Consider the following 27,113-nt stretch of genomic DNA (forward strand, 5'->3'; position numbering starts at 1 on the left):
CAAGAGAGGGAAGAGGCCCCCTAGCCAGCTCAGTGCTGCCCTGACAACCCCTTGTTCCTAGAAAATTTTGCCTGCAAGAGCAAAGAGGCCAGATGTCAGGGCAACTCTTTGTAAGTAGATGGTATGGGACTGGAGTTGAGATTTCATTGATATGAGGGACTCCCAGGGGAGGAAGCTCCCTCTACTTATGCAAATTGGAACCTTCTCATACTTACAATCTTAGTGCCTAGTGTACTGAGAGGTTAAATGAATTCCATACATAGCCAGCGTGTGTTAGAGGTAAGACTTGAACTCAGGTCTTCCTGGTTCTGTCATTTAATAACAAAACCAATAATATTTACTTCTGTTGCTTACAGTGATCCTATGAAGTGGACAGCACAAATATTATCATCCCCATTCAGCTGATGAGAAAACTGAGGCCCAAGGAGGGGGAAGGGACATATATATGGTCAGATGGCTAGTCAATGACAGAGCAGGGACTTGACTCCAGTCCAGGGCTCTCCGCACACCACCACACAGGGATTATTAGCAAAGATAATGCCAAGGAAGAGCAGATAGCCTTGGCAACCCAGAAAGGGACATCATTACTTCATGAAAAGCATTTTGGACTTGGAAGCAAGACCTAGCTTGGGATCATAGTCACAGGCTTTTGAGCTAGCTCTAAAGATCATCTTGTTAGATCCACTTATTTTATGGATGAATAAAAAGAGGTTTGAGAGAGAAGTGACTTGCCCAAGTTCTCACAAGTGTGAAGGGGCAGCATAAGTGGAATAGCATATAGAATTCTGAACTTGGAGTCAGTAAGACCTGAGTTCAAATCCTGCCCAAGATAGCACTAACTAGCTACGTGACCTTAGGCAAGCCACTCCACCTCTTTGGGCCTCAGTTTCCTCATCTGTAAAATGAGGATTGAACTTGATGGCCTCTAAAGTCATTCTAGGTCTAAATTTATGATGCTATGAGTATGTGGGTCAGCATTTAAACTCAGTTCTTCTGAGTTTTGAGCCAACCCTCTTTCCATTGTTTAAAGCTGAGTTTTAAATCTGTCACTTACTAGATAGTTTGACCCTTGGTGAATTATTTAGCCTCTTCAAGCCTCAGTTTCCCTGGGCAAATTGCTTAGCCTATCCAAACTTGACTTTCCTCTTCTATAAGATGGAGGACACTTAGGTTAGCTCCTTCCCTGGGTTTTTGTGAAAATCAGATGCACGCAGAGCCCATTGTTACTATACAGAGCTGGGTAGATGTGAACCATTCAGCTCTTGTTCTGATGGTTCTACATGAGATTCTAGAGCTGGAAAGGAACTTTAAAGACCATCCAAGCATAGTCTCATGGATCACCCATTGTATTTTACAGATTAGGAAACTGAGTCCCAGTAAAGGGTTCATGTTAGGGTGAAAGGGACATGCCCAATATCAAGGAGATCTTTCCTGGCAATGTTGGGCTTCAAACTCAGATCCCTAATTTCGTATCCAATAGTCCCTTCACTGCAGTCATACTGAGGTGCTGAGCTGGTCTGAGGACCTTATACCATGTGTTTCTTCCCCAAATTTCTGGGATACCCTGTTCTAATGATCTTACGCTTTCTGTAGGACTCCAAGGAATCGTCTCCAATCTTACTGTAGCTCTTTGTACCAGTGATGGGTGGCAGAGGGTGCTGTTGGATACCAAAGGAAGAAGGAAGCAGTTAACATCTGGAGTGATACCTTGTGGTTGGGATCCTTGAAGCTGAGGCTGCCTCTTTCCTCTTCTGAACACCGAGGTCCTCTGCCCACCTGTAACCTGATCTCCTCGCCTCCTCCCCGCTCCACAGAAGGTGTCTTTGTCAGTTTGGCCCTTCTGTCACTCAGAGAAGAACGGGAAGTCACTCTCTGTGGGTGTCTATCTCCCCTTCCCTTCCTCCCTCCCTCCTTACAGACTTCAGAAGCCACAGGGAGGAATGCCCATCTCACTGGCTGCCAAGTCCATAGTCTTCATCTCATGGATTTTCAGCTTCTCCTGGAGTGAGGAGAAGCTCGGTACTGGGCTGGCCAACTGACAAAGAGTGACCTCCAGCATAGTGGAATAGATTCACACATTGCCCTTGGGTATAGGACTTGGTTTATTAAGTCTAGAGTGCTTCATTAACAGGGGAAAGGTAATTAGTCAGCTATTATGCAGAGTCAAAGGGGTGGCAAAGCTTGCTTGGCATCTCATTGCTGTTCCTTGGAGAATATGGGAACTCAGATCTAAGTGGGCCCCTTGAAGGCCTCCCACAGGTGTGGGGAAGGCTCCCGTCTATTTAGTTGGACATTTGGCTCTTTCTCAAACCAGCAAAGCACGTCTAATGGGGGGAGGAGAACGAGGGGGGCTGCTATCGTGTCTCAGTAATACTGTTACACAAATCAACATTCCAATCCACCCACATGCCTTAAAATTTCCTGGTTATAATAAGAACCATGTCTAAGCTCTCGGACACTCACGGAGGGACTTAAGGGCTGCTAAGCCTAGAGGCTTGGACAGTGGAGATGAGAGCATGGAGACAGAGCAGAAGTTTGGGAACCCTGATAGCCTGGGTTCCTGGTGTGGCATCTTGGGTCCCTGCGGTCAGCTGTTTGTGCCTAGGGGAGAGCCCTGGCGGTGATGGCTCCTCCTTCAATTAAGCTCAAATCCACAAGCACTACTTATGTACCTACTATGTGTCAGGCATGTCTACTTTGTTAGATAAGAGGGAGACAGTTGGTCAAAAGGAAGGCTCTTGTTCTCCAGGAACTTTTAAGAGAGGCAGGGTGGTCCAATGAGAAAGACCCCTTGATCAGGAGTCAGGGCATCCAGATTCAAATCCAGACCCTTCTAGTTAATACGACCTCTGTGATATTTGGGAGCTCAGGTCATCTCTCTGTGCCTCAGTTTCCTCCTCTGCAAAATGAAGGGGTTGGACAAGATGGCTTGTAAGGTTCCTTCCAGCTCCAAGGTATGATTTTCTTTCCTTTCTCATGCTCTTGCTGTGACCCTGGGCAAGTCACTTAACTCCTAGAGCTCTGGGGACATTAAGACTAGTCCCCAGGAGGAGTTAGGAATGAAGTCTCCAAGACATTAAGGTCCAGGGAAGATGCCCGTTCTGTAACAGTCCAAGTTCCTCACTGGGGACCTCTCCCTACACCAGTGAAGGCACAGATCCAGCCCCATCCCCCCCTAAGACTTCCTTCAAAGTCCTCTGGAATGAGAGAGAGGGCCCTGGACTGCTGGGTGACCCTTTCCCTCTGTGCCTCATTTTTCTCATCTGTACAAAGATATGGTTGGACTCGGTGGCTTTGAAGGTCCCTTCGGTTCTAAGTCTCTAATCTACGATTTTTCTTGGGGCATCTGACTAAGAGAAATGGGGAGAGTCAGGCTGAATTGTAGATTTCCTTATTTTCTAAGATAGAATAGCTGATATTTAAATAGCACTTTAAGATTTGCAAAGTGCTTTATGTATATTATCTCACTATATCCTTAACAATAATCCTGGCAGGTGCCATTATTATTATTACCATTTTACAGATGAAGAAACTGAGGCCGACAAACATTAAATAATTTGCCCAGGGTCATACAATTTGAACTCAGGCTTCCTGAGTCCAGGTCCAGTGCTTTATTCACTACCTTATGTACCTGCCTCAAAAGCAGTATGGTGGTGTAGAAACAATAATAACAATAATTAGCATTTATATAGAATTTTAGGACTTGCAAAGCACTTTACATATGCAGTCTCCTTTTATCCTCGAAATAACCCTAGGATTTGGGTGGTATTGTTGTCCCCATTTTACAGATGAGGAAACTGAGCCAGGAAGCAATTAAGTGTCCAGGATCTTGTCCAGAATCACAGACTTAGTATGTATCTGAGGTCAGATTGGAACTCAGGGCCTAGGCCCAGATCTCTATCCACTGTGACTAGCTAGATCTGGGGTTGGAAGACCTAGGTTCGAATCCCAGCTCTGCTAGATAACTTGGTACATGTGTGACCCTTGGCCAAGTCCCCGCATCTCTCGGTGCCTCAGTTTCCTCATCTGTGAGATGAGGGTATTGGACCGGATGGCCTTTGAGGTCCTCAGCTCATGCTACAGTAGGTCACTGCAGAGAATCTGGAGTTGGGAGGGACCTCTGGGGGCCTCTGGTCCAACCCTCCCCAGGGCCATGCTGCTGGCTCTAGAAGACCCCATCCCACCTCCTTTAGACAGGGGCTTCACTGCCTGCTGTGACATTGCTGGAAAGCCTTGTTCTTAGAGAGTGTGTTTCCTTAGGCGGAGCTCTGCCTCACTGAATTGTCCCAGAGCCGCAATGCTCCTAGGCCTGTCCTTTGGGGGAGAACTAGCAGAGCACGTCTGGTTCTTCCCCAGAGAGCCTTTCAAAACTTAGATGAACTGTCTTAGCCAGCTCATCAAGGCATCTCTTTTACTTCTATGTAACCTTCAATGCTGAAATACCTCCAGTAGTGGGAAGCTCACTACGTGCCTCTCTCCCCTCTGCATTCCCCATGACCAGTCAATTCTACTGGAATAATTCCCATTTCATAGCATTTCAAGGTTTAAAGAGCCCCTTTCTCGCCACAACCCTGTGTGGTGAGTAATATAGCTGTGAATATCCCCATTTTACAGGTGAGAAAAACTGAGGCCCAGAGTCATGAATCCACTTGCACAGGATCATGTAGCTAGGAAACACCATGAAAGGAGTCCAGGATGGGGAATGAGGGGACCTTTGCTTCTTATTTGGGAAACTTTGGGGAAGTTATTTGACCTCTTGACCTCTGTTTTCTCTTGTCTTAGAGCAAAGATTCTTAGACCGGGTGGCCAGGTAGGCCCTAGAGGTTGCTTGATTTGATTTCCCCCCCTTCACATTTTACAGAGTGGGAGGGTGACTTCACCAAACCCCATTTCCTCAAGGTGGTGTCAGAGGTGAGCTGAGAGGATCTCTCTGCCTACTTCTAGCCTTTGTTGCATGGTTTCAGTGCATTTCGGTGGAGTTGATTTGGGGTCAGGAGACCTGGGTTCCAATCCTAGCTCTGCTAGCTGTATGGCATTGATTCTCATTCTGGTCTTTAGGTTCATTCATTCAACAAACTTTCATTAAGGGCCTACTAAGTGCCAGGCACTGGGCTAAGCCCTGGAGACACAAAAAGAGTGAAAAGACAGTCTCTTCCCTCCAGGAGCTTACAATCTAATGAGGGAGACAACATGCAAGCAAATGCATAGGAAGAAAACTCTGTACGGGATCAATAGGAAACAAAGAACAGAGGGAAGGCACTGGAATTAAGAGGGTGGGGAAGGCTTCCTGTAGGAGGTGGGCTTTTCCTCATGTTGTAGTGTCCTTGTCTATAAAATGAACTGGAGAAGGAAACGACAACTCACTCCAGTATCTTTCCCAAGAATGCCCCAAATGGACGTGACTGAACAATGATAAAAACTTTCTTTTCATAGAATACAAAAATGTAAACTTCAACCAAGCCCCAAGCCCAAAGTCTGGGGATCTGTCATCATGGGGTGTTAATGGTGTGTGGATTTATTTGGTCTTGGAAAACACTCCTGGAGGCCTGGTGAGCACCAGAGGACACAGGCGTTTGGACACGTTTCCAACCTTGGCAAAGAATGGAGGGAGGTCTCCCTGCTGAAGACTTGTGGAACCTTCGCCTTTGGAGTTCTCTTGTTCCAGTTAGTGATTCGGCCCCTCCCCACCTTGTGGGAGGTGGGACTGGAGGAGGTAAGCTATTATAGCTGAGGAGCCTGAGATTTGGATCCAGAGGACCCGGGGGCACTAGATAGAGTGCTGGACTTCAGAGCCAAGAAATCCTGATTTTGAGTCTTGCTTCAAACCCTTAACAGCCGTGAGACCCTGAGTGAGTCACCTCATCTCTCCAGGCCTCAGTTTCCTTAGCTGTGAAATGAGGGAGTTGGATTCGATGGCCTTTTCCAGATCTATATTTATGAGCCTATGATCTGGGTTCAAATCCTGACTGCTTGGCTATTTTCATTGGCTGTGTGACTTTGAGCGAGTCCCTGTCTTAGCCTAAGCCTCTGTTGCCTCATCTCTCAAAACGAGAGGCTTTAATAAAGATAATCATTTTTTCCCCCTTTTTTCTTTTTGGTGAGGCAATCAGGGTTAAGTGACTTGCCCAGAGTCACACAGCTAGTAAGTGTCAAGTATCTGAGGTCACATTTGAACTCAGGTCTTCCTGACTCCAAGGCTGGAGCTCTACCCAATGCGCCACCTAGCTGCCCCAATGAAGAAAATCTCCAGGATCCATTTGGACTCTAAATCTTTTTTTTTTTTAATGGGCAATAATAGTTAACATTTATGAAGCACCCAGTACGTGCCAGGCACTATGCTAAGCGGCTGGGATACAAAGAAAGGCAAAAGCCATTCCCTGCCCTCCAGGAGCTCACAATCTAACGGGGAAGACAACACATAAACGGAAAATGAAAAGGTGGGTCATGTATCCAGTTGGAGGATGTGATGTAGCTGGGTGAGAAATGAAGAGATGATTGGCCAAGGCACCATCCTTAAATGGAGGAGCTAAGCAGTGCTTTCTGCACTTCTCTCTCCACCCTCTCCGGGGTTAAAGGGACATTTAGATGGATGCTGACTCAGTTAAATGACTGGGTCCAAAACTAATGGATTGATGCTAACTTGAAGGAATGTCAGTCAAAAGGGCCCCAGGAATCTGTTCTCATTCCTACGCTGTTGAACCTTTTTAGCAAGGACTTCGATGAAGACATAAACATGCATAACAAATGTGAAAGTGACCTCCCTCTATTCCTTGAAGAGGTGGAGGACTATGGGTGTTGAATACGGGGTACATCGTCAGATTTGGTTAATCATGCTGGTTTGTTTAGCTAAGCCGTTATTTTCCCCTCTGTTTTTATGCTTTGTTATAAGGAACAGTTCCCTGGGTAGGGGAGGGAAGGAGAGATGTATTCAGAAATACACAAAAATAGCAATAAAAAGAAAAAAGAAAACTTGAAGGTGATAGCTGGGAGGCCTGGCTGACATGCTGGATGCCAGAATATAAAATTTAATAAAGAGAAATAGAAAGTCCTATGCCAACGTTTTAAAAAATTAGCTTCATTGCTAGACAACAACGTTCCAGAAAGAGATCTGGAAGTTTGAGAAAACTGGAAATTTAATGAGTCGGTGTGATGTGACTTTTAAAAGAATAATATACTCTTCAGCTGCATCCAAGTGGGAAGGGTAAGGAAGGGAAGGGAAGGGAAGAGAAGCAGCATTGATTAAGCACCAAGTAGGTGCCAGGCACTGTGCTAGGCACTTTACAAATATTCTCTCACTACAAGCCTGGGAGGGAGATGCTATTATTATCCTCATTTCACAGATAAGGCAACTGAGGCAGATAGAATTTAAATCATTTGCCCAGGGTCAAAATATGTGTATGAGGTAGGATTTGAATTCGGGTCTTTCTGACTCCAGGCCTCACTCTCTCCTGTCACCTAGCTGCACTGAGGGGCACAGTGTTTAGAAGGGTGTGTGTGGGAGTCCTGCTGTGCTCTGCCCTGGCGAGAGCCCATCTGGAGCAAAGTGTTTCTGCTGGAAGGGAGGGGCACACTCTTATTAGACAAGCTGAAGTACTTTCAGAGAAAGCTCATAGGGATAGAGAGGGTCTCAAGATCATGCCATATGCAGCTCAGCTGAAGGAACCAGGGGTTTTTAGTCTAGACACAGGGGTGGGGAACCTGTGGTCTTGAGGCCACATGTGGATGTCAGACGGGGTGGGTAGGGCCCTGATGGCTGCTTTCATGTATCTGAAGGTCTGTCACATTGCAGAGAGATTAGGCCGGCTTTGTTTGGCTCCAGAGGGAAGAATTGGAAGGAAGAGGTAGCAAAGAGATGGCTTGAAGTCAAGAAACAATGTCCCTGACCTTTAGAGCTACCTGGAAGGGAAATGGGCTGCCTGGGAGGTAGTGAGTGCCCATGCCTTCAGGTCTTCAGGCAAAGGCTGCATGAACACTTCTCAGGGATGTTGTTGGGCAGGGGGGTCCTATCCTGGGGCAGTTAAAGGTTGGCCTAGGTGGACCTCAGAGCTCCCTTCCAATTCTGAGATTCTGGGAGCTCAGCGATTCTCTAAGTCAATGATTTTGTATTAGGATGATCGGGGCAGCTGGGTGGCACAGTGGAGAAAGCGTTGGGTCTGGAGTCAGGAAGACCTGAGCTCACATCTGGCCTCATGCACTTGCTAGCTGTGTGACCCCGGGCAAGTCACTTCACCCTGTTTGCCTCAGTTTCTTTCATTCAGTAAAATGAGCTGGAGGAGGAAACAGCAAACCACTCTGGCATCTTTGCCACGAAAACCCCAAATGGCGTCACAAAGAATCAGACAGGACTGAAAACCAACTAAACAATAACAAGGCCATCAGAGGCAGTGTGGTATAGTAGAAAGAGCCCTGGACCTGGAGTCAAGAAGACCTGAGTTTGAATCCTGCTTCTGACACTTAATAGCTGTAGTACTGGGTAAGTCACTTAGGTCAGCAAGCTTATTAAGCTTGGAAGCACTGTCCTCACTTACATGCAAAAGATGCTCCCTGTCCTCAAGGAGCTTATATTCTAATGAGGGAAGACAACACATAGTTGAGAGCTGAAAAGCGAGGAGGGGAACTAGGAGGAAAAAGACCCCTTGTTGGGGGGGTTGGAAATCTGGAGAATCAGCAGAGACTGAGGAGGAATGAAAGAAAGAACCTGTCTGGCCTGGATCTTCTTGAAAGGAAGGTTCTGGGGGGAACTGATCAATCAGAGGAAGGGGCTGCAAGGGTGGAGTGACCTTCCAGGGTGAGAAGACCCTGAAAAAGGATATACATAAGGAGAACTTCATGAAGTCTCCACAAAGCAGAAAAAGGACTTCCCTGGGACCAGGAGTCAGGAGGTAACACAAGATGCTGTAGGCATCCTCTACACCTGTTCTTTACTCCCATTGTATTTTGAGTTTCAGCTCTGATACATGAAATGCAAGAGCATTCCCCTACTATTTTTTGGGGGGGGGATGTTTTTGTAACCACTATTTCTCGCTTTATCAATAAATCTCTTTTTTAAAAAAAACATGGAGTTCAACTGACTCTGATTGGTAATGGGGATCATGCTAATGGGGGCTCAAGAATCACAGTATTAGAAACCCCCAGCCCCTCAAAGTTACTTACAGAACCTTGCAGAGTCAGCCCCTTCTAGGGACCTGATCTTCTCATGAGAATAGGAATTGAAAAAGAGAGCCCAGCCTAGTTGCTGGGCTATACATACAGTATGCTATATTACATATAGAATGACTGGAGTTGACCTAGATCCATGAAGTCCCTTCCAGCTCTCCATCCTTTGAACAGCAAGAAAAAAGAGAAGGGGAAAACAAGATGGCTTGGTCATCTTAGTGAATTAAAGCACCTGTTACAGGGATTGGTTGAGGGCACTGAACATGTTTAACCTGAAGAGAAGATTGAAGGGGACATGACAGCTCTAGTCAAATATTTGAAGGGTTGTCCTCCTCATAGGAGGAGGGATTAGACCAAAGGAGTGCTGGTAAATGTTTAACAACCAGTTCTTCCATGGTATGCTTTTAAATTCAGTCTGCATCCTTGACATTTTCTCCATCAGTTTCTTCAGCCTCTTCATGTTCCACTTGAGTCCTGTACTTGAAAGTCAAATTTTCTATTCAGCTCAGGTCTTTTCATCAAGAATGCTTGAAAGTCCTCTATTTCACTGAATGACCATTTTTTTCCCCTGAAGGATTATACTCAGTTTTGCTGGGCAGGTGATTCTTGGTTGTAATCCTATCTCCTTTGTTTTCTGGAATATTATATTCCATGCCCTGCGGTCCTTTAATGTAGAAGCTGCTAAATCTCGTGTTATCCTGATTGTGTTTCCACAGTACTTGAATTGTTTCCTTTTGGCAGCTTTTTTATTTTCTCCTTGACCTGGGAACTCTGGAATTTGGCTATAATATTCCTAGAAGTTTTCCTTTGGGGATCTCTTTCAGGAGGAGATCTGTGGATTCTTTCAATTTCTATTTTGCCCTCTGGTTCTAATATATCAGGGCAGTTTTCCTTGATAATTTCTTGAAAGATGATGTCTAGGCTCTTTTTTTGATCATGGCTTTCAGATAGTCCAATAATTTTTAAATTCTCTCTCCTGGATCTATTTTCCAGGTCAGTTGTTTTTCCAATGAGATATTTCACATTGTTTTCTAATTTTTCATTCTTTTGGATTTGTTTTGCACTGTCTTGATTTCTCATAAAGTCACTATCTTCCAATTGTTCTATTCTAATTTTTAAGTAAGTATTTTCTTCAGTAATCTTTTGGACTTCCTTTTCCATTTGGCCAATTTTCTTTTTAGGGCATTCTTCTCCTCATTGGCTTTTTGGACCTCTTTTGCCATTTGGGTTAGGCTATTTTTTAAGGTGTTATTTTCTTCAGTATTTTTTGGGTCTCCTTTAGCAAGCTGTTGACTTGTTTTTCATGATTTTCTTGCATCACTCTCATTTCTCTTCCCAGTTTTTCCTCTACTTCCCTTACTTGCTTCTCAAAATCCCTTTTGAGCTCTTCCAAGGCCTGGGACTGATTCATATTTTTCTTGGAGGCTTTGGATGTAGGAGCTTTGACTTTGTTGTCTTCTTCTGGTTGTATATTTTGATCTTCTTTTTCACCAAAGTAGATAATATAGTCTGACTCTTTTTGCACTGCTTGCTCATGATCCCGCCAATTACTTGAGTTTTAAACTCTTTGTTAAGGTAAGAGTCTGCTTCCAATGTGGAGAGTGTACTGTCCCAAGCTTCAGGGGTTTGTATAGCTGTTTTCAGAGATACTTGTAGGGACCTGTAAATTTTCAGTTCTTCCAAGGTGGTATGATAAGGGGCGAGGTGTTTACTCCTTTCCTGGCCTGTGACCACAAGTATTCCTTTCTGTCCTGTAACTGTGAGGAGGGGTTCCTCTCCACAGCCACTACAAGCTCCACCAAGTCAGCGCTCCTCCTCATCCCAGCCAGAGTTCCTCCTCACCCCAGCACCACCACCCAGAACTGTGACCCAGATCCACACACGGGCAAAGCAAGAGATTCCTGCCTCAGCACTGGCAAAGAGATCCCTGCAATCCCTCTCTGATCAGCCACTGGATTCCCCCTCAGTCTGTGGGCCGGAAGCTCGGGAAGCAGCTGCCCCCCCTCCCAGGGCCATGCTCTTGGGGAATGGAGCTGAAACCCCGCCTTCCTCTCTAAGCACCGACAAAAAAGACTTTTCCCACTGACCTTCTAAGTTGTCTTTGGCATTCGTGGATTGAGGAGTCTGGAAACCTCTACAGGTGCCTGAGATTCAGTCCTCTGAGGCCTGCTCCAGGTTTGCTGCGGCCTGCGCGCCCACGCCATACTGCACTGCGCTCCCAACCCGGCGCGATACACCTTTCTGATCAATCATCCAGGTTGTCTTGGGCTGGAAATTTGTTTCACTCTGTCTTTTTGTGGGTTCTACTGCTTCAGAATTTGTTTAGAGCCATTTTTTATGAGTTTTTGGAGGGGTTTGGAGGAGAGCTCAAGCAAGTCACTGCTTTCACTCCACCATCTTGGCTCCGCCCCACTGGTCTCCAAATCTTGTGAGCCCCAAGTCTTAGTCAAGGAGATTCAGGGGGACACACTTTTATCCCCGAGCCCAGAGTCCCATCCCTCCAAAAGAGGCCTTTCCCTTGCTTCTGAGCCATACTCAGGTCCTGCCTCCTCCATGGAGCCCTCCTTATTAGAATAGAAAAAAAAGGAGGCTGCCTCGTTAAGAAAAATCCCTCTTGGTCTAGTTGGGAAGGAGTTGGCTGATTCTTTTTAAAGCCCTACCCCATTCCTTCCAGAGGTGTGGATGTCTATGTGACAGCTTCTCAAATGCAGCAAAAACAGAAAGACGTGGGTCATAGCACCATTAGGTCAGAAGGGATCTGAGAAGTCAGTTTGTCCAGCTCCCTGTGCTATTCATTGAACTGCCCTTCCTGCAACATGGTCAGTTCTGGGTACCACGTACGAGCAATACCTTTGCAGCACACCTGCCTCCAGCTGGTGAAGGATGTGAAGAGTGGTCAGGGGCAAGGAAGAGACGTTTCTTTTGGCAACGTGGAGGGTTGGAAAGCAGCTCTTGGCTGGGGGCAGGAGGCCTCCTCTTGTCTGGGCTGTGTCAATAAGGATGGGAGCTTGGTTGGGTCCTGGTCACTTCACTCCGAGCTTTGCAGAGGACTTTCACAGGCGTGAGCAAAACAATCCTGGGAGGAAGGGAGGAAATGTGGGCGTCATCTCCATTATGCAGAAGAAGAAACAAAGGTTCAGGGATTGCGGTGTAACCAAAGAACACTAATAATAATAATAGCTAACAGCTAACATTTATATAGCACCTCTATGTGCCTAGCACTGTGATAAGTGCTTTACAACTAGTCTCATTTGATTCCCACGACAACTGCGGGAGATAGGTGCTATTATTATGCCCATTTTACAGATGGAAAACTGAGGTAGACAGTGGTTAAGTGACTTGCTCAGGGTCACACAAGCTAATAGATATCTGAGGCTGGATTTGAGCTCAGGTCTTCCTGAATCTAGACCCAGCACTCTATGCACCACACCACCTAGCTGCCCCATAGATTTACTTCCATTAGTTTAAGGGTCAGAGGTTCTGGGCTCAAATTCCAGCTCTATCACTTCTTGTGTGACCTTGAGTAAGACCCTTCCCTTTTCTGGGCCTCAGTTTTCTCATCTGTAAAATGAGAGATCTTGGATTTAGAGCTGGAAGGGACTCTAGAGGTCATTTAGTCTGACTGGTTGCTCTTGCCTCTGATCTGTGCTGTGTCATCCTGGACAAGTCACTTATGCTATCAGTGGTCCCAGAGATGGCACTGACCTGCTTTGATAGAAGGAATTTCCCAATGCAGAAGTTCAAATACTGATCAAATCAAAGACTTTGTCCCTGTTCCTTCATCTAAACACCACATGTTACAAATGAGAAACTGAGGCCCAGAGAAGGGAGAGGACTGGCGCAAGGTCACACGGTAAATAATGGAGGTGAAATCTGAACGTGGGTCTTCTGATTCCTCATCTGGCCTTCTTTCTATTCACACCATTGATCCGAGGTCTAAAGTCGCTCCCTGCTCTAAATCTGATGATCCCATCATTCATCTGAAATTATGGATTCCAGCAGGGCAAAGATGGGCAGCTTGGCTCCTTTTCAACGAATAAGTGGACCTTTTCTCCCTTTCCTGGTTCTCTGGGCTGAGATCACTTGCCCAGATCCCCCAGTCAGCTACCAGCAGCTTATTTATAGAGCATGATTTTGTTATTTAATAATAATCATAGTAAAAGAGACAGTTCTAACCCAGTTCCCTTCCCGTTCTTGTTCAGGAAAACATAGAAGTTGCGGTGTCAGGCCCTCACCTCCTGCTTCCTCCCCCATCCTCATCACTTCTGCTTTGACGGCTCATGGCGTGTGTCCACCTAGGCCAGACGTGTCCTTTAGACACAGAGAGCCAGCTTCCTCATCTTGGCCTGAGATCACTTCCTCTCGCATCTCTCTCGTCATGGGACAGTTTCACGTTCCAGAAGTTTCACCAGCTGCCAGATCAACGGGGGGGGGGGGGGGGGGCGGCAGGCAGAGTTTACAGAAAGTTCCCCTGGTTTCCCTTGGGTAAAACATGATGAGAGAGAATGGGCCGACCTCACAGCCAGAAGGATTTTAGGTCAGACACAAGGAAGAACTTTCTGATCGTGAATTTGGGAGCACAAGCACAGCTTCCCTGAGAAGTATGGGAAATTTCTTCACTGGGGATTTCTCTGTCCTTGTCTCTATCTGTCTCTTTTCCCCCCTTTCTTCTTCTTTCTTTCCTTTCCTGCTTGAAATGTATTGATATAATTTGTTTTGATAACAACAGACACTTTCCGCCACCACCCCCTCCCCCTACACACACACACAAAGTACATATGGGGATATTTAGCCCGGAGAGGAGAATGCTCAGGGGGAACATGATAGTTGTCTTCAAGTACTTGAAAGGCTGTCATAGAGAAGAGAGATTAGCTTCCTTCTGCTCGGCTCCACAGGGCATAGGGAGGAGTGATGGGTGGTGGATGCAGAGAGGCAGATTTCAGGCTAACAACTGGAGCTGTTCCAAAGCCGAAGGCCCTCTCTTGGGAGGTGGTGGGTTTCCCCTCCCTGGAGGTCTTCAGACAAAGGCTGGGTGATGGCTCATTGGCTATGTAGTAGAGGGAATCTTTTTTTAGACATAGGTTACACTAGATGGCCTCGGAGGTCCCTTCCGACTCCGCGATTCTGTTGTTCTAGGGGATTTTGTGCAGTATGTATGCTGTGGCTTTCTCTTTCAGAGTCAGGCTGCTCTATCTGACCCTCAGGGTTGGAGAACCCTGGAGAGTCGCCTTGCTTCTACCATCGGTTTGAGCCCCTACCAGCTCTGTTCCCCCCATTGTTTGGAACCAGTGACCAGGAGCCCAGTTCCATTCAATTTCTTAATATTTATTAATTTTTACAGTGATCTTACTTTGAAGATATAGCCAGAATAAAGTACATTTTCCCTGCTATCATGAGGGTATGCTCTCCCTGGTACTGCCTCAGTCTCTAGGGGAGTAGAGTCAAAACTTAGCTCAGTTCATGCTCATATGTGGTGTGGTTGCTGGGTTAGTCCCTCCATTGGTTTGGGGCCCCAGGGCCAGCCTAGAAGATCCTCAGTCATCGATACTGCAAAACCTGGCCTGGATTCTGACTCCCAGATTCCTGTAGCTCCATCTCCAGACTATTGAAACCCCCAAAGGTTGGGTCTTCTCCCTTCACCTAGAATGGAAAAGACCAGGGCCCAAGGCTCATTTCACAGGGGCCATATGGCCTTGGAGGGGGAGAAGGCCCTAAGGTCTTTCCCCTTACAGTATTGGTCTCTTACCTATTGACATGAGCCAAGGAATCACTAAATAAAGGGAAACGATAGCTAAAGATAACTCAGGTCTTTTTGAAGATACCAACAATTCTAGCTCCATAGTCAACCACATGGCTAAGCAGCTGGTTACTGAATGTTTACAAATGCTCCACAGCCTCACCATGGTATTTCTTTGTACAACGTCACGATTCTCCTGGAAGCAAGCTTGCTAGTGGTCTCTACATGGAGAAGCTGTCTTGGACAAGCAAACTGATGGGGAAGCAAACACACGAGACCCCCATCACACTTGAAAATAGTCAAGCCAGAGGCAGCTGGATAGAGCAGTGGATGGAGCTTCCAGTCTTGGAGTCAGGAGGAACTGAGTTCAAATCCAGCCTCAGACACTTGAAACTTACTAGCTGTGTGACCCTGGGTGAGTCACTTAACCCAGATTGCCTCACCAAAAAAAGGAGAGAGAGAGAGAGAGAGAGAGAGAGGAGAGAGAGAGAGAGAGAGAGAGAGAGAGAGAGAGAGAGAATTAGCTACCATACCACTTTCTACTTTTGTAGCAGATTGCTCATTAACACAAGGGAAGGATGTATTTTTATTGGAGGTCTTAGAGAACAGTGGAGAAACCGCTCCATCATCAACAACAGTTACCAGAAGCCAAACTAGGATTCAACCTAAGTCGTTCGACCCCTAATCCAGGGTGCTTTCCCTCAATTGTTTTTACTTTAAGGCTAAGGTGCCTAGGGATTTGAGAGAATCAGTGTCAAAATTGGAAAAGATTTATGAAGCACCTATCATGTGCTTGGTATTGAGGGAAGCACAGATGAGGGAGGCATGTCCTGGCGCACAAAATGGCAGCACATGATAGGTGCATTAGTCACAGGCTGTGAGAGACCCATCTGCAGAGAGGCCCTGTGGTAAAGTGGCCAGAGTGCTGGAGCCGGAATTAGGAAGACCTATGCTCTAATCTTGACCCTACTCTGATCTTTACTGGCTGAGTTAATGTGGGCAAGTCATTGGACTTCTCTGGCCTTGAGTTTCTCAGTCTATAAAATGGGGATGACAATGATGCCTACAGTACCAACCTTATACAGCTGTGGAGATCAAATGATCTGCTTTTAAAGTTCACAAAGTATGTGTAAATATCAGTTATGGGGGGCAGTTAGGTGGGTAGAGCACCGGCCCTGAAGTCAGGAGGACCTGAGTTCAAATCCGGCCTCAGGACAAACAGTTGACACTTACTAGCTGTGTGATCCTGGGCAAGTCACTTAACCCCAATTGCCTAAAAAAAAAAAATCAGTTATCATTGCCCAAGGGAGACAATAATGGGGGAGAATCAGAGAGATCTTCATGGAAGAAGTGGCATTTGAGCTGAACCTTAAAGGATGGGTAACATTTCAACAGGGGTGTGTGCTAGGGGTGTGTGTAGGGTTGGGCATTCTTGGCACTGGGAATTGTGTGAGCAAAAGTTTGGAGGTGGAAAGGGTAGAACATGTTTGAGGAAGGGAGAGTCACGGGGCAGCTAGGTGGCACAGTAGATAGAGTACCGGCCCTGGAGTCAAGGGAACATAAGTTCAAATCCAGCCTCAGACACAGAATGCTTACTAGCCGCGTGACTCTGGACAAGTCACTTAACCCCAATTGCCTCACAAAAAAAAATCTGAGGAAGGGAGAATCATGCAGGCTGGCAGGTAGTAGTGCAACCTAAGACTGGAAAGGTAGAGCGTGATTAAATTGTGCAGAGCCTTGAATGCCAGGGTAGGAACACATATATTATAGTTGGAAGAGACCTACTCTGATAATCATCAGGTTCAACCCATTCATTTCATAGATAAAGAAACTGAGGCCCAGAGAGGTGCACTGACCTGCCCGTAGTTGTACTGCTAGTAAATATTCAGACTTTGAACCCACATCCTCTGATTTCAAATTTGGCCTTCGTTCAGTGCATGGTGGTGGGTGCCTTGTAAGGACTGATGTGAAAAGTAAACTTGGAGCTAGCTGACGTCTTCTCCCGCAAGATGGAAAAGATCAGAGCGTCACTCTCTGCCTCACAGGGGTAGCTGGGAAGAAAGTGCTCTGCAAACCCTAGCACCCCAAGAAGTGTGAACCCACCCAGGCACGGTCCCACCAGCCAGCGGATGTGACTGAAGACATCCAGCTCTATTGAGTAAGAAGGTCCATTTACACTCAGCCACTTTTCTGACCACAATCACTCTTCAAGAACACTGTGGCTCTCTCCAAAGGCCCATTGATGCATGGAGCCCCATCCAAACCACACTCTCTGGGGCTAGCCCCAAGTGGGCTTTGAGCTGCTTCTCATTCCAGGAGTTCCTTTCTCCACCACACAGAAATGTGCTCTGAAGCAGAAGGGCCATGTGCAGATAATGGGAAAGAAAAACTTACTCAGAGGAAAGCAAATTGTCGTGAAGTTATTATGTTTTACGTGTTTGTCCAGTAGAAATGGAGGGGGGGCTTACCACCCTTTGGGACTGTGCCAGAATGAGGGGCAGTGCCTGTGAGTCTTTGGTATCCGGGAGCCTCAGTGGTCTCATCTGCAAATCCGGAATGATTGTGTCAACCCTTGGAGAAGCCTGGGATCCCAGAGGCCCTGCCCCAAGACAACCCCATTGGGGCACTCTTAGGGAAGCTGGCCTGCCCTTCACCTGGGAGAGGGTTCATTTTCTAAGTGAACATCAGAGCTGAGACTGGTATGAATCTTCCCTGGCTGGGGATTCCTAGGAGGGCTCCACAGGGATGCTTTGTGTAATGAGGTCCCAAAGGCCTGGAATGATTCATAAGTGCTGGAATGAGAGTGAAAGGGGATGACAGTCCCTGATTCGGAATGGAGAAGGTAGGAACCTTAGCAACTAAAGCAGTTCCAGTAAGCTTAGGAAGGACCTAGAACACAGAATGTCAGAGCTGGAAGGGGCCTTAGAACACAGAATGTCAGAGCTGGGAGGGTCCTTGGAACACAGGATGTCAGAGCTGAGAGGGCCCTTAGAACATAGAATGTCAGAGCTGGGCTGGCCCTTAGAACATAAGAGTGTCAGAGCTGGGAGGGGCCTTAGGACACAGAGTGTCAGAACTTGAAAGGGCCTTAGAACTCAATGTCAGAGCTGGGAGGGTCCTTAGAACCCAGAATGTCAGAGTTGAGCTGGCCCTTAGAACATAGAGTGTCAGAGCTGCGAGGGCCCTGAGAACACAGAATGTCAGAGCTGGGAAGGGCCTCAGAACTCAAAATGTCAGAGCTGGAGAGGACTTGAGAGCTGAAATCTAACTGTGGTCAGAAGTAGAATTCCCCTCTACCATGTGTCCCTCAAAAGTTCTTGCCTTGTTTTCACTTGTGGGTGGCCTGGCCATGAGGACTGCGCTAAAAAGTGGTAAATGTGAGGAATCAGTAAGACAGATGGAAAACTCAGGAGGACTGGTTGATTTGCATTAATTCTGTTAAACTCAATAAGTGCTGTCTGAACATCCATTATGTGTTTCCTGTGGTTCTAGGCACTTTGGAGAAAATGTGAAACAAAGAGTTTCTTATGGAAGATCCTTAAAGAGAATCTGAATTCCTCCAATTATAGATAAAGAAAATGAGGCTTTGAGGAGAGATGGGGACTTGTATAAGGTCTCCAAAGTGCTAAATGACAGAGCTAGGATTTGAATCCGGGTTCTCTAGCTCCAGAGCCAGGCTCTACCTGTCAACCGTCCCTTCCTTCAAGGAGCTTCCACTTTAATTGGGACCATAGCGTGTATATCCGTAACACCCAGAAGAAATATTAGGAAAGGCCTGGTTAATGGGTTGTGTTGGGAGGGCTTGGGACACAGTGGGATAATCAGGGAAAGCTTCACATAGGAGGTGGCTTATGGATGGAAGACCTAAAAGTCAACCTTCTCTAAATCTTTCCAAACATATTTTACCCTTCATTGAAAATGTCCTCAGTAAAGAGTAGAAAAATGATCTAGTCATCTCTCCCATCACAGGTAATGATCATTGCTCTCGTTTCCATATCACTTTAAGGTCTTCTTTCCTGTTGACAGCCCTTTAGGGGAGATGGTCAATAACCCAAAGACTGAGATTACAGCAAAACGGATCTCGACCTCTCAGTCACTTACTGTCTTTGTAAGTTACCTGGATTCAGAAAGGATAAGTGACTTACCTGTGGTCACCCCCAGAGGTCAGAGGTGGAATTTGAACTCCTGTTCTTGTAACTCCAGGGGCCAGTCAGGCGGTATGCAATAGATAGAGCACCGGGCCTGAAGTCAAAAACACCTGGGTTCAAATTTGGATTCAGACACTTACTAGTTGAGTGACCCTGGGCAAGTCCTTTAATCCTGTTTGCCTCAGTTTCCTCATCTGTAAAATGGGCTGGAGAAGGAAATCACAGACCATTCCAGTATCTTTGCCAAGAAAACCCTAACTAGGAAGGGTTGGACATGACTGAAAAATGACTGAACGATAATAGTCTCATGACTCCAAGTCTGATGAAAGTCTGTACCACTCTACCTCTCAAAAGATTTTAGGAAAATTAGTATTATCGCTATTTTACAGAGAAGCAAACTGAGGCTCCGAGACATTAAGTGATTTGCTTCCTGTCACACAGCTTGTGACTGTCTGAGGCAGGATTCAAACCCCAGTCTTCTGAGTCAGTCAGTCAGTCAGTCAATAAGCTCTTCTTAAAGCACCTACTGTGTGCCAGGCACCATGCTAAGCTCTGAGTCTCAGTGTCCTACACTGCCTCCTCTGGCTGCTCAGGTTTTGGTTCTCTTTATAAAAGCCTCCCGTTTTTATCAGCCAACAAGCCCCAAGAACCGTAGGCACAGTAACCACAGTAATGGAAATCAAAACAACCCTAAATATATTGGAACTCAGATTAGATGTCATAACCAGTCTGGGTTCCAAAGGCCTCTGGTGGTTTCACACACTTCTTCCTCTTGGTGGAGAGGTGGGGGACCGCAGGTACAGAACAAGGCATACATATTTAGATGCAAATCCTGTGTCAGTTGGCTTTTGGTTAAAACTGTTTTTGTTGTTACAAGGGAGGGTTCTATGGGGGGAGTTATTTGGGAAGTGGAACAGTGAAAGGTATCTGTAAAATAAATGAGATGTCTTTTAAGAGCGGGTGGCAGGAGAATTAATTTCAATTAATCAACAAGCAGTTATTAAGTACCTAGTGTGTGCCAGATAGTAGGCTAGACACTGGGGATGTGACAACCTCAGGGAAATGGTCCCTGCTTTTAAAATCTAGTGAGGGGAAACCAATATATAAGACATAGATATCTGCCAAAGAGATGACAAGGTAACTTGGGGGAGGCACAGATCAAAAAGGTTCCGTGCTTAGAGACTTTGGGGAATTTCCCCTTGGGTGAGAGCTGGACTCTGGGTGAGACATCTATCTATCGATCAATTGATCGATCAGTCTGTCTATCAATGTAGATATATTGATATCAATATTGGTATGATTATAGATATATCTATAATGATGTTGATGTAACTATGTCAATCTATCTATATCTATCTGTCCATCTATCCATCCATTTATCTATCTAATTATAACCTGATATCCCTTCTCTTTGAGAAAGACAGAGTGGCCAAGCTCCTGGTCCCAACCTTCTGCTTTCCCTCCTGGCAGGTATCAAAGTATCCCTTGGAGAGGGAGGGGGAAGACTTTAGAGAGAGCAATGCTATCTCCTGTGAGCCATGTCTAGACAGACTTATAACCGATAACCATAACCTACACAACCTATGTGGACAACACACAGGTTGCCTAAACGGGCAACCTATACTTAACACAGACAAGTGTGATCATTATGAAAAGAAAGTGTGATGAAAATGACTAGCATGTTGAATGTATGGAGTAGTAGGAAGTAGTAGGAGCTTGGATAGGAGAGCTGGGAATGCTACCTCGAGAAAATAGCATTGGCGCTGAGCCTTCAAAGTTGGGTAGGATGTTAGCCAACAGAAAATGGTGGAGAGGACGCTCTAGGTATGAAGGAAAATGTAGAGGCAGCAAAATGGGTAACATATTCAGAGAATGGTGAGTGATACTGTTTGGCTGTAAGGAGAAGTATATGAGATAAGGCTGGCCTTGAATGCCAGGATATTAGACTGTGATTTTCTTGAGAGCAAGGACCGTGTCTTATCTAAATTCTGTCCTTCCGCAGCACAGAATATAGGTTTTTCTACTGACTATAGGCACTATTTTTTTTTTGAAGAACTGAATGAATAAACAGATGAATGAATGAGAAATTTAGTGTTTATTGCAGGATTTTGGAATAGCAAGAAGGAATTTGGAGTAAAAGGATCAGGGTTCAAATCTTGACTCTGCTCCCTATGATCTGTGGGGATCTCCGGCTAGTCACAACCTCTCTAGGTCTTAATTTCCTCATCTGTCAAACAAATGGATTGGATTAAATGGTTTTTAAGATCCTTTTCGGTTTACACATTGTATGCTCTTGCAATTTCTAGGGCTCCTTCCATATGGAAATTCCGACTTCCTCAGATTCTCACCCAAGCTTCTACTTCCCTGTTTGGGGCCCTTTTCTTGGTTTCAATCAGTGCCATGGGAGGATGATGACCTGACATCTGTGTCGGCCTTCCCTTCCTCGGTCTCTGGCTCTCTGGGGGTACTTCCCAGAAACAGGAACCCATCCGACATCCACAGCTAACCATCAAACCCTATGGGGAGAGATTTGGGTTTGGGCCGTTGTGAAAACTATTTTCTCAGATCAGGGATCATATAAGACAATTCCACAGGATTCAAATTATTTTAATGAGCTGGATCAAGCTTCAAAGGGTTCTAACTTAATAAGATGAGGGGCTGAGGCTCTAGGGAGCTTAATTAGATTCCTTGCCTCTCTTCTCCTCTAAGTTTTATTGTAGGAAAGCCTGGGTTGCTTCAGTAGAGCTGTGCCTGGGTGCCATGCAAGGACTTGAAAGGGCTGTACTGGCCGAGGGAAAGCCATTCGTCTGGCTTGGGCCTGACAACTGGGATCCTGTTTTCAGTGGAAGAGGTTGCTGATGGAGAAAGTCAACAGGACTGAGGGCAGAGGGTGGGAGGGGGATGGAGAAGCAGAAAGACGGCTGCTGCAATACTAGTGGTCCCCCCTCCCTACCTCATGTTCCTTCTTTCTCTGACTGTAAAGAATGCTCAAGATGGAGAATCCAAGGGGCTGGAGAGTGAGCAGAGAGAGAGATAGAGAGACAGACAGAGAGAGAAAGAGGAGAGAGAGAGGAGAGAGAGACAGAGAGAGAGAGACAGACATAGAGAGACACAGAGAGAGAGACACACACAGAGAGAGAAGGGGGAGAGAGAGATAGAGAGACAGACAGAGAGAGACAGAGAGAGACAGAGAGAGACACAGAGAGAGAGGGGGGAGAGAGACAGAGAGACAGAGAGAGAACCCTGGATTTGGGGGAGGGAAGATCTCAGTCCTAGGCCGGATATACAATCATCGGGTTGAAAGTGGTCAGCTAATATTGTGGAAAGAGGACTAGACTTGGAGGCAGGAGATTGACCCTGGGAAAATTTCCTCACTTCTCTGGGCCTCAGTTTTCTCATCTGTAAAATGAAGAGGTTGAAAATCACTCATCTTCAGCCAGAGGTGATGAACTTAAAATACAGAGAGAGATACAGATATTCATTCAGTCATGGTCAATGTGCAAATTTGTTTTGCTGAACTCTGATGATAGCTTCTTTCCTTTCTCCCTCTGACCTTCCCTCCCTCCCTCCTCCCTCCTTCCTTCCTTCCTTCCTTCCTTCCTTCCTTCCTTCCTTCCTTCCTTCCTTCTTTCCTTCCTTTCTTCCTTCCTTTCATTTTCTTTCTTTCTTCTTTCTTTCTTTCTTTCTTCTTTCTTTTTCTTTTCTTTCTTTCTTTCTTTCTTTTCTTTTTCTTTCTTTCTTTCTTTCTTTCTTTCTTCCTTCCTTCCTTCTTTCCTTCCTTCTTCCTTCCTTCCTTCTCTTTTTTCCTTCTTCCTTCCTTCCTTCTTCTTTCTTTCTTTCTTTCTTTCTTTCTTTCTTTCTTTCTTTCTTTCTTTCTTCTTCTTTCTCTTTCTTTCTTTCTTTTCTTTCTTTCTTTCTTTCTTTCTGTTTCTTTCTTCTTTCTTTCCTTCTTTCTTTCTTTTCTTTTTCTTTCTGTCTTTTTCTTTCTGTCTTTCTTTCTTTCTCTTTCTTTCTTTCTTTCCAGTTGGAATCCAGGGGTGGAGAGGACAGATTTTAAATGCATGTAAAAATAATTAAAAATAAACCTGAAGTATAAAGAAAAAAAAAGAGGATTGGACTCAATGCCCTGTAAGGTCCTTCTGGTTCCGAATCTGTGATTCTGTTTTATAACGGTAAGCTATTAAATCACCTCATCTCTCTAAGCCTTGGTTACCTCACCTGTAAAATGAGCAAAACCTTTAAACTGACTCTATCTCCTGTGAACCAGATACTGTACTAGGAGTCGGGTATAAGAAAATAAACATGAGACAGTCCCTGCCCTGTAAGAGCTTCCATACTATTGGAGGAGAAAACAGCCATGTCAACAAGTAAAAACAAAATAAATACTTCCACTCTTTTCCCCTGTGATCTGTCTTTTGCCAGGAACCTCCTTAGTGTAGCAGATATGATCATAGGACTAAGGAATCAAAGATTCAGAGCTGGAAAGGACCTTAAAGATTGTGCCATCGTGCCCCTCAAAAACTTTCAGTGGCTCCTCATCGCCCACCACCTAAAACCTTAGCCGAGAGTTCAAGATACTCTATTCTCTGGCCACATACACCTATTCAGGCTTTCACACCATTTTCCCCTTGTGGGCCCCAGGTGCTAATGACTTTGGGTTACTCTCTATTATCTGAACATCTACCTTTGAACCTTTGGTCACAATATCATTTCCAAAAAGAATGCCCGCTCCATCTCTGTCAAAAATCCTCCCCATTCCATAAGGGATCTCAAGGGACACTAACTCCAGGAAGGCTTTTCTAATCTCCCAAGCCAGCAATGGCTTCCATATTTGCTTTTCTTTATTTGCGATTCTACAATCTGTACCGTTCACTGGACACATTTTGCATGATGTTTGAGAGAAAGGACTGCGAAGTTAAAAGGGCCCTGGACTTGGAGGCAGAAAATGTGGGTATGAACCCTTTTTTTAGGCCTCAGTGCCCTTTATAAAATGAAGAGGAGAAACAAGACAGTCTCTAAAACCTCTCTCAGCTCCGACATCCTATGTTCCAAGGTCTCTTCCAGTTCTGACATTCTGCATTCTGAAGCTCTTTATAACTTTGACATTCTATGCTCTAAGAACCCTTCCAGGTCTAACATTCCATCTTCTAAGAACTCTTCCAGGTCTAACATTCCATCTTCTAAGAACTCTTCCAGGTCTAACATTCTGTGTTCTAAAGATCCCTCCTAATTCTTACATTCTGTCCTAAGATGTCTCTAAGCTCAGACTTTCCATGTTCTAAGTTCTCTTCCAGCTAATATTCTGTTATCTGAGGCCCTTTGTAGTTCTGATATTCTACGTTCTAAGGATTCTTCCAGGTCTAACGTTCTATGTTCTAAAGACTCTTCGAGGTCTAACATTCTGTGTTCTAGAGACTCCTCCAGATCTCATCGCCTCTTAATTCTTACATTCTGTCCTAAGATCCCTCCCAGTTCTGACATTCTGTGTTCTAAATTCCTTCTGATTCTCATATTCCATAGTCGAAGGTTCTCTCCAGCTCTGGCATGCTGTGGTTTTGCATTGGCCTTGACTGTCTTCTCATAGTTCTTTGTGGATATATTTTATCCCTTCAGGTAGGCTATCTGCCCTGGAGGGCAGGAGTTGTATTTTTTTGCAGTCTCGCATGCCTCCCGGCACACCAAGTGGAGTACCAAAGAGTCGGTCCTGATTGAAATGACGGGACAACAACAATAACAACGCCTAGTAGGATTGGAAGCACAGACCATCCATGTCTAAAGGGACCTTAGAACATAGAAAACAGAACGTAGAAGGTGTCGAGGTGGAAGGAACCTTGGGAGACCGAAGGTTTACATGCAGACTATTAACCTGTGAGGCAGCTAGGTGGTGCAATGGGTAGAGCACCAGGCTTAGAGGCAGGAAGGCAAGTTAAAATCTGGCCTCAGACACATTAGCTGTGAGACCCTGGGCAAGTCACTTAACCTCCGTTTGCCTCAGTTTTCCTAACTGTAAACTGAGGATAATAACAGCACCTACCTCCCAGTTGTGGTGAGGATTAAAAGGGAGACTATTGGTAAAGCACACTGCCCAGCACATAGTAGGTGCTACATAAATGCTTATTTCCTTTGCTTCCTTTCCCCTGTTAGAAGTAGAAGAAACCTTAGAGCAGTAACGGTCACTAAACTGTACATAAGGATCTTGGAGGGCTCATGTTGACTCAGAAAGCTGCATGCTGACATTTGTTTTGTTATAATTTTATTCGTTACATTTATTTATTTGATATTTCCCAATTACATTTTAATCCAGTTCCTGGGGCACTCACACTGAAGCACTTCCAGTCAGATGAGGTCTGTTTGACACCTCTAACATAGAACATAGAATGTCAGAGTCTGTCAGGACAATGGAAGATGGAGTGTCAGAGCGAGAAGGACCTTAGAACGTGGAATGATCTGGGAGGGGCCTTGGGAATGAGGATGCCAGGAAGGAAACTTATAACATCAAACTACCAAGCTGGAAGGGTCTTTAGAACATGGAATGTTAGAACTGGGAGGGCCCTTAGAACACAGAATGTCAGAGCTGGGAGGGGCCTTGGAACACAAAATGTCAGAGCTGGGAAGGCCTTTAGAACACAGGATGTCAGAGCTGGGAGGGCCTTAGAACACAGGATGTCAGAGCTGGGAGGGCCCTTAGAACACAGGATGTCAGAGCTGGGAGGGGCCTTGGAACACAAGACATGTTCTAAGAGAATGTCAGAGCTGGGGAGGGAGTCAGCTTGGAGCTCATCTAGTCCAATCCCCTTACCTGACGAGAGGGAAGCGGTTTGCTCTTTGTTTCAGGTTTCTCAGTTGTTTTTCCCTGACTACACAGTAAGGTTCCTGAGAGCAGAGACCATGTCTCAGACTTTTCTTCCATCCCCTCTAACAACTTCAGAGCTGGGCATTTAGTAGATTTTAGATAAACTTCTGTTGACTGATTAAAGAAGCTCCCCCCCGCCTCCCACCCGTCTGGCCTGAGGATGTACCTGGTGCCTTGGCACTGAGAAGAGGTATAGCTAAGTTCCCAAAGCCTAGGGACCCCGAGTCTTTGGGCAGTGACCTTGTCAATGCCTCAGAGGTAGGGAGCCCCTCGTTCAGTCCTAAGATGTAGCGGCTGCCAAGCAATTGGGCAGCCATCCAGAGCTTCCCCCCTCCTGGGCATCAGGGCCCAAGCAACTTCCCTGCCGTGGCCACTGCTCAGAATGCTTTCAGACAGTCGCGTTGTTTGCTGCATGTTTAACCAATCAGGGCAGGCGCACAAGCAGGCTGGACATCAGCCGTATCTGCCAGGATCTGGCTAGGGCTTTGTCAAAGGGAAATGCTGGATGCTGGCGCCCCACATACCTGGCAGAAGGGACCGTGTCTCCCGCTGCCAATCTAGGGAAGTAGCATTAAAGAATTCTATTTTGAAAAGGTTAAAAATGCTGTGCGACAATCTCTGAATGGATCTGTTTTCCTCTTCAACCACAAGCCATATAGATCAGGGACTGGGGCTCTAGGATTCTTCAGTGTTTTCTGGCCTGTGCAGAAGTTATGCTATCCCTTCTTTCTCTTTTGATTTCTCCCTCCCTTTCTCTCTTCCTCCTTCCCTCCCCTCCTCTTTTCCTTCCTTCCTTCCTTCTTTCCTTCCTTCTTTCCTTCCTCCTTCCTTTGTCCTTCCTTCCTTCTTTCCCTCCCTCCTTTCCTTCTTCCCTTCCTTCTTCCCTCCCTCCCTTTCTTTTTTCCTTCCTTCCTTCCTGCCTTCCTTCCTTCTCTCCCTCCTTCCCTTCCTTCCTTCCTTCCTTCCTTCCTTCCTTCCTTCCTTCCTTCCTTCCTTCCTTCCTTCTTTCTCTCTCTTCCCTCCTCTTCTTTTCCTTTCTCCCTTTTATCATTCTCATCCTCCTTAGCCCCATCCCAATGGAGTCTTGAACTCTGTCCCTGGAACCACCCTGGTTTCTGATAGGTGAGCATTTACCTTATCTTACCAAGAACCAGAGCTTGCTACATTTCCAAACCATGATGCTGTATGTGGGGACCTCCTACTTCCCCGTTATGTATTA

Source organism: Phascolarctos cinereus, unplaced genomic scaffold, assembly GCF_003287225.1.
Source record: "Phascolarctos cinereus isolate Bilbo 61053 unplaced genomic scaffold, phaCin_HiC Scaffold_726;HRSCAF=1367, whole genome shotgun sequence".
NCBI classification, from domain to species: domain Eukaryota; kingdom Metazoa; phylum Chordata; class Mammalia; order Diprotodontia; family Phascolarctidae; genus Phascolarctos; species Phascolarctos cinereus.